Source organism: Berghia stephanieae, chromosome 1, assembly GCF_034508935.2.
Source record: "Berghia stephanieae isolate SIO BIC M18660-M18661 chromosome 1, UCSD_Bste_1.3, whole genome shotgun sequence".
Lineage (NCBI taxonomy): Eukaryota > Metazoa > Mollusca > Gastropoda > Nudibranchia > Aeolidiidae > Berghia > Berghia stephanieae.
The window spans coordinates 73,296,102-73,303,601 of NC_088360.1; positions in this window are offsets into that span (position 1 = coordinate 73,296,102).

Consider the following 7,500-nt stretch of genomic DNA (forward strand, 5'->3'; position numbering starts at 1 on the left):
CTATACATATTTGTGTAATAGTAGCACGTCTGCCCGGTAATCAGAAGGTCTGAGGTTTGATCCCCAGTCAATATAGACAAATTTTTTGGGATGCTTTTTTTCTCTCTTCTATTCTTCTTTCTTGCTTTGTCTGGCACCTTCCATAGACACTTGTTCAGATCTTTATATATTTAAAGGCTGTTTTTCCAAAACTCATTAAGTCGATTTTTCTACTTTTTGAGATTTTCCATCCATGAAATAAATTGAAACGTAAACATTATTTTAAGCATCGATTGACATATTATACATTTTCCTAGATTTGAATGAATTTTAAGTTTAAATGCGATAAGATAACAAACCGAATGAGAAATTTTAGGGGAAATAATCCTCAATATCTCAAAATGAGAAAAAATGGAGTTAGGGAGTTTTGGAATACTATTCTTCATTTGCATCTGGCTTTTACTACCTCCTAAGGAAAAGTCATAGGAACATTTGTGCATATTAGTTATCCAAGCACACTACATCACCAAATTTAACAAAATGATCATGAATTTAAAATATTTCATAATTCCCACCCTCTATTTCGGAGTCACAAAAGTTTGACAAATTTCTCTTTGTGTTTCTATTGGCTGGGGCCATGTGCCTGTAAAGCGATTTGAGAACCTTTTGTGGACGCATAAACACTCAAGTCTCTGTCAGCCAGGCGGTTGTGTCGTATCAATTGCGTCCCCTGTTTGGCTCCCTGTCACCGTGATATTTAAATTCTCCGTTTTCAGCTGGCACGTATATATATTCCCTTTATTTCTCATCATTAGTAGAACAATGGGACAGTTGGAAAATGATGAGAAATGAAGAATATTTGAACCCATGGCAGAGGCGGGACATGAATTTATGTTGCTTCAATTTAGAAGTATACTGGCCATGTTGAAGCACAGGATGCCCATAAAGTCTTTACCTGATTTCAAAGACTTGTTATTTTAAAATAATTACAAATAATTTTCATCCTGCTTTTTCCACCTCCTAAGGAAAAGTCAAAGGTACGTTTATGCATCGAGAGTAGGGTGCAAAACTGTCGTATCTTAAAAACCAAACTTTTCAAGAGAGACAAAAAACTGTTTAAAATCCACAATAATCCTTGGATACCCATGAAATTTACTAACCTTATGTAAAAGAAGTGGCGAGAAAAACGATTGTGGCATTTTTGAGACGATATATTACTTGGATTATGATTTATTTAAGTTGCGATAGTTTGAAAGTATTTTATTGGAAGCAAGACTGTCGTATGTTGAGATACGATATTTTGAGGAGGATAGAACAGATCTAAAATTATCGTAACTCGGAGTTTATAACAGTATTAAAGACTAGAAAAGGAATAGTAACAATCATAATTGTATGTCACAACTGGACAGGTCGCGAGTTGTAATAAATAGTAATCCAACTTCTTCTTCATAAAATTACATTTCCACTTCTCCTACTCGCTCCTTCTCTTCCCCCTTTACTTCCCAACATTTTATATTTTGTTACTCCTTTTCGTTCCTCCTCATCCTCCTTCTCCCTCTCCTTCTCCCTCCTCTTTTTTTTGTCTTCTTCCTCTTCTTCTTCTTCTACTTCTACTTCTTCTTCTTCTTCTTCTTCTTCTTCTTCTTCTTCTTTACCCCTCCCACTCCTCTTCCTACTCCTCCTCCTCGTCCCCCACCCCCTCTTCTTCTACACCAATTCCATTTCTCATTTTTCTCCTCATTTGCATTCTCCTCAGACTCCTCTTCTTCTCTTTCTAATCTTCCTCCTCCTCCTCTTCTTCTTCTCCTCCTTTTTCTATCCCCCCCTTGTCCTCTTCCTCTTGTTGTTGTTCTTCTTCCACTTTTCCTCCTCCTCCTCCTCCTCCTCCTCCTCCTCCTCCTCCTCCTCCTCCTCCTCCTTCTCCTCTTTCATCATCATCATAATCATCATCATCATCATTATCATCACCATATCCGTTTTCTTCTTCTCCTCCTCCTGCTCCTCCTTCTCCTCCCCCTCCTCCTTGAAATCTTCAAGGACCTTCACAAGTTTGGTTAGCAAAGAAACCTTCCTAATTTTGTCTAAGCACTTGTGAGCAACTTGCCTTTCCAGGTCAAAGAAGGTCTCATTCTTTTTAAATCATTCAATCAGAAAGAGTGGAGTGGAGCGTCTCCCGTCTTCCGTTTTTATAAAAATACAATTGACTCAATCGTGAATGATACATAGCTTCTTATGGTTTGATAACTTTTTATGAGCTATTGAAGCAAACTAATCGTGGACAACATTTAGGGACAAATAGAACACTACTGAAACACTTTATCAGAATGGGCAATGATTCTATTTGCTAATCAAACTGACCGAATATCATTGACTTTTCAAAGCACCAATATGTTAAGAGATCAGCTGTTGATCATTGAATTGTCTAGGTTTGAGTCCTTGATCCAGTCATTTAACCCGCTGAAGATTTAGAATGTTTTCCTGTGATATGAATTACTGCAGAAGTTATAGATTAGAATCTTAATATAAAAGCTATGAATATAATCAAAGATTATATTAGGCATTGATGTTTTGTACTCATATAAACTATGATTTTGATCACTTTCTACGGGTTGAGATTAACAACGAGAAGCGAGCAACGGGTGCTATATAATGATCCAAAGCATTGTTTACAGCCTTATTGGCTCTGATGTGACCTAAATGTGTTGCAAGCACCGTAAAACACTTAAAAACAAAAAACAAAAAACAAACAGCCGATAAACAAAGAAACAAACAGTTTTTGTTAAACAGTTAAACGCTTATTTGATAAAGATACAATCGTAACTCTGTACAAACAAACAATTTTATGTTAAACAGTTTGACACTTATTTGGAAAAGAGACTATCGTAACTCTTACATACGATATATAAATTTGAAGGCCAAAGTAAAAACTGGTTGTAAGACTATCTTATGTTTCGATAGTCTTATTTCCACAAATGTGTAACAGTTTAGTTAAGATATTTTTTAAAATAACATTTTTGCTTTTAATGCGATAGGAATGTCGATTTGACACAAGGTGCGCAGTATTTCAACGCACAACATATCTCTCAGTGCAAAACTATCGTAACTCGACTTATGATAGTTTTGCACCCTACCCTCGGCATGTTAGTTATCCAACCACTCTACATCACCAAATCTAGCAAAATGAACATGAACTTAAAATATTTCATTATTCTCTCCATCTATTTCGGAATCACAAAAGTGCGACATAATTCTCTTTGTGTAATGTGGTTGCATGGAACCAGCTCACCAGCGGTTCTTGGCCCAATCTGGCAGTCTATTACATTACAAGAAAACGAATTTTTTTAAAACCCAAAAGAAAACAAGGAAAAATAAAGAACAACAACAACAACAAAATCAACAACAAAACAAACAAACAAACAAACAAAAGCAAACAGAACAAACAAACAATAAAGAAGCGGGTAGACGTCTATTCTAAATTTGCTGAAACACATATTGAATGTAGGCAGCTATTGGCAGATTCACGAGAGCTATAGGCCAACCTTTCTTTACTGTGAAAACGATAACTGTAAATATCTATTTAGAAAATATATTATGCTGCATCGCATATTCATGAATATCGGCCAGGATAATTATTCTGTACGACGGTATTTCTCCACCTTGGAGACAGGTCATTCGAGAATTTCTAAACGACCCGTTTCAGACGATGGGCTGGGAGCGATGGGCTCAACTGCTCGGCCGCCTGAGTCACCGGACATTACTCCATATGCCTTTTTCCTATGGGGCTACATCAGACACATTGTTTATTCAGCTCACATACCAGATCTTTCACGTTTATCACAAAAATAGCTGTTATTAAATCATCGCTCCACAAAAAGCAACAAAACACTGAAAGAACTAGAAAATAGGTTAAATTGGCTTGTAGGTAACCATAACAACCATATTGAGGGGCATTGAGCAAAAGATAGTGGTAAACAAAATGTAAACCATTTATGAATTCATAATTCCGTGTTTAAAGTGTATTGAGTGTATCGTTTTTCTTTGTAATAGATGTTATTAAACAGGGAAAGACTTTATGGACACTCTTTATTTCTAATCTAATGATGACAGATGATGTCTTATGTCAATATTGTTGTCCGGCAAGGAGTCGAGGTGGGTTTGAGCAACGCCTTTGGTTTGAGCCCGACGCCAGAGAGCGAATGAAAGCAGGTTGTAACAACGACGACGATGTTGATGATGATAATGATGATGATGATGACGACGACGACGACGATGATGATGATGGTGCCAATGATGTTGATGATGATGATAATAATGATGGTGATAATGATGATAGTGATAATAATAATAATAATAATAATAATAATAATAATAATAATAATATAATAATAATAATAATAATACATAATAATGATATATAATGATGATGATGATGATGATGAAATGATTATGATGATGATGATGATGATGATGATGATGATGATGATGATGATAGTGGTGATGATGATGATAGTGATAATGATAATAATAATAATAATAATAATAATAATAATAATAATAATAATAATAATAATAATAATAATAACAATAATAATGTTAAGATAAATTTGATTATAATAATGATAATACAAACAATAATAATAATAATGATGATTGTCACGATTTTGTAGAACGAGCTTAAATCTCAATGCTTTAGGCAACCATGAGTTGTTATTTTTCAAACCTTTTGCTATGCTATCTTGTGATGACAACGCCTCTCAGTCGTCATATGAATACTACTCACCATGGTTATATATAAACCCATAGCAGGCCGCCAAACGTCACTTGCTTTCCTTCACATAATGCAGGGTTGATTGTGTGAAGTACGTTCGGGCCTGAATATAGCAAGGCATAGTGCAGGCTACTCTGTACTGTGTAAGTCCGTGAACGGGTGGATAAATCATAGTACAGAGGGGGTAAATCTGTCACTATATGTCCCAATAAAAGTATAACACAGAGAAGCCGAAATTGTGTTATACAGGCCGGTACAGAATAAAACAACACAGGAGACCAAATACTGTGTTGTAAAATATCAAAAGCTGGTCGGTCGGTGACGAATTAAAAAGCGACATAATATATTGTAATATCACATCTCAATAAAAGAGTGTGATAATAAAAAGGTGCCCGTTAACAAATAGAGTCGGTCAAGTCTCTATCCAGATCCAGGATAGTGCAAAGTCATGTACGTAAAACAAATTTGAGAAGCACGGTTGTTCTCAATACTTGTTGGGTCGTGATCGGTATATAGTGAAGTAGTGTCCATGCTACATATCATCACAAAAATCAGAGCAACCTGTGTCAAGTTTACAGAGGAGCAAACCCGAGACGACAACAAGACAAGATTTGTTTGTGTGTATTGCATTGTCTTTATATGTCACTGAATAGGTACAATGGATTGTCAAAACCTCTTTATTTTATTATTGAGCTATACTTCTGTGGGGACCTCTTCTAAAATCATCATCGGATTGTAGTTGAAAATATCTTAAAATCTAAATGTCATAAAATCAGTGACAATGATGATGATGACGTTCATGATGATAATGATGATGGTGCTGATCATGCTGATGACGACGATGCTGATAATTGGTGATGATGATGATGATGATGATGATGATGATGATGATGATGGTGATGACGATAATGGTGATGATAATAATGATGATGATGATGATGATGAGGATGATGAGGATGATGATGATGACGACGACGACGACGATGATGCTGCTAATGATGATGATGATGATGATGACAATGATGGTGATGGTGATGGTGATGATGATGATGATGATGATGATGATGATGATGATGATGATGATGGTGGTGATGTAATGATGATGATGATGATGATGATGATGATGGTGATGATGATGCTGATAGTGATAGTAATAATAATAATAATAATAATAATAATAATAATAATAATAATATTAATAATAATAATAATATTAATAATACTACTACTACTACTACTACTACTACTACTACTACTACTACTACTACTACTACTACTACTACTACTACTACTACATACTAATAATAATAATAATAATAAATAAAAATAATAATAGTAGTAGTATAATAATAATAATAATAATAATAATAATAATAATAAATATAATAATAATAATATAATAATAATAATAACAATAATAATAATAATAATAATAATAAAGACAAAATTTCACAGAAAAACGTCGAGTCTCTCTCTCTCTCTCTCTCTCTCTCTCTCTCTCTCTCTCGCTCTCTCTCCTTATCTATCTATCTATCTATCTATCTATCTATCTATCTATCTATCTATCTATCTATCTCTTTCCCCTCCCTCTCCCTATCCCTAACTGGCTTTCATTTGACTTCACACACACAAACACACATACGCGCGCGCGCGCGCGCGTGCGCGTGTGCACCTAAACACACAAACAAGAAAGAATTAGACTATAGTCAGATTTTAAATAAATGTCGCGTGTTTTTCTTCTTTTTCTCAGCCCAGCACACAAACATGTACACTACACGGATAGGACACTAGAAGAAAAATTTCGCAAGCACCCAAAAATGACACCACCATTAGGTTGCAGAATAAAAAAAGACATCGCAGACATGAACATCAGTCTAGATAGGATACATCCATACGTCCAGGCAAAGACACCACCATGGTCCATACATAGACCAAACATAAATTTGGACCTAACAAAACTGGAAAAATCACAAACAGACCCACATATTTACAAACAGACACTAAAAGCAATATTACAAACATACAAAAACCATACTCACATATTTACGGATGGTTCAAAGAGCGCAGATGCAGGAGGATGTGCCTATCACTCATCGGAAGGCACAGGATCACTTCGCCTGGATAGAAATGTTTCGATCTTTACAGCGGAATCGAGAGCAATCCTAAATGCTCTCCGTTTGGCTGAGAGATCGAATAAAAATAAATTCTTGATCTTGTCTGACTCGCTGTCCGTTCTAAAGGGGATCTCAAATTTTTATTGCACCGATCCAAGACTCATAAGTATCTTGGAAGGTGCAAATAAATTATTTATTAAAAAAAAGAAAGTTTGTTTTCTCTGGGTACCTAGTCATGTGGGTATTCAGGGGAACGAAGAAGCGGATCGACTGGCAAAAGAGGCGGTGAGCCAAGAATTACAAGAGGGCAGTAAAATCCCACACGCGGATTTAAAGATAAATATTAAAAAACATGTCCGAAAGGAATGGGAACGATCCTGGAGTCGAGATGTACATAACAAATTAAAACAAATTAAAAGTGACCTCGGCCCCAGACCCAACTCGGGGCTAAAAAGAAGAGACGAGGTAAAAATAACTCGACTCCGGATCGGACATACTGCCCTCACTCACCGTTTCCTTCTGGAGAGGGATGAAAAACCCCTCTGCAGAAGATGTAACTGTGACCTGACAGTTAAACACATTTTAATTGAATGTACAGAATTAGAACAGATAAGGTCACCACATTATGATAACAGAGAC